This window comes from Penaeus monodon, chromosome 22, assembly GCF_015228065.2.
Source record: "Penaeus monodon isolate SGIC_2016 chromosome 22, NSTDA_Pmon_1, whole genome shotgun sequence".
Classification (NCBI taxonomy): domain Eukaryota; kingdom Metazoa; phylum Arthropoda; class Malacostraca; order Decapoda; family Penaeidae; genus Penaeus; species Penaeus monodon.
In genome coordinates, this window is record NC_051407.1 from 8,396,267 (window position 1) to 8,396,783 (window position 517).

A 517-nucleotide genomic window follows, 5' to 3' on the forward strand; every position below is an offset into this window, starting at 1 on the left:
TGTTTACCTTCAAGAATGACCATGATTCTCAAGCACCAATTCTCACTTCTGGCAGCGGGTATGATGACTGGTGATTGCTCCAGTTACTCTTATTGACATCACTATTATCACAATTATTATTATTGGTGATGCTATTGACGGCGTGATAAACATTACTTTGATTTCCTTTCATTATCGTCGTCTTTTTCACCATTATCATCTTCACTACTGCTTATAGTAATGGTAAAGTCCTAGTCGTAGAAGGTGTAGGAGTAAGTGTACTATGAATACTGCCTCATTATCATCCAACATTTTTGGATTAAATCAGTGAATGAAAATGTTATTCGTATCGATTAGTACCATTAGTAATTGATATCTCCTTTTCATGAAGTGTACTCAGATTTAAACTAAAAGAAGAGTTACCATCATCTTGTGCATCGACTTGGAGAGCCGACACGCAGACAAACAATCCAAATAGCGCTCCTGAAAAAAGGTAAAAAATGTATGAAAAAAATATTTATGAGAATGTGGCAAACAA

The 517-nt window shown here is 35.2% G+C and overlaps 1 long non-coding RNA gene across 1 annotated transcript in view; it reads left to right on the forward strand.

Moving 5' to 3' along the window:
* The first annotated feature begins 6 nt into the window (after positions 1-6).
* The window catches only part of LOC119586914, a 2,034-nt gene continuing 1,523 nt past the window's right edge, over positions 7-517 (forward strand). Inside the window, exon 1 of the long non-coding RNA XR_005229979.1 lies at positions 7-472. This is a non-coding gene — a long non-coding RNA (uncharacterized LOC119586914). The remainder of the gene's footprint in view (positions 473-517) is intronic.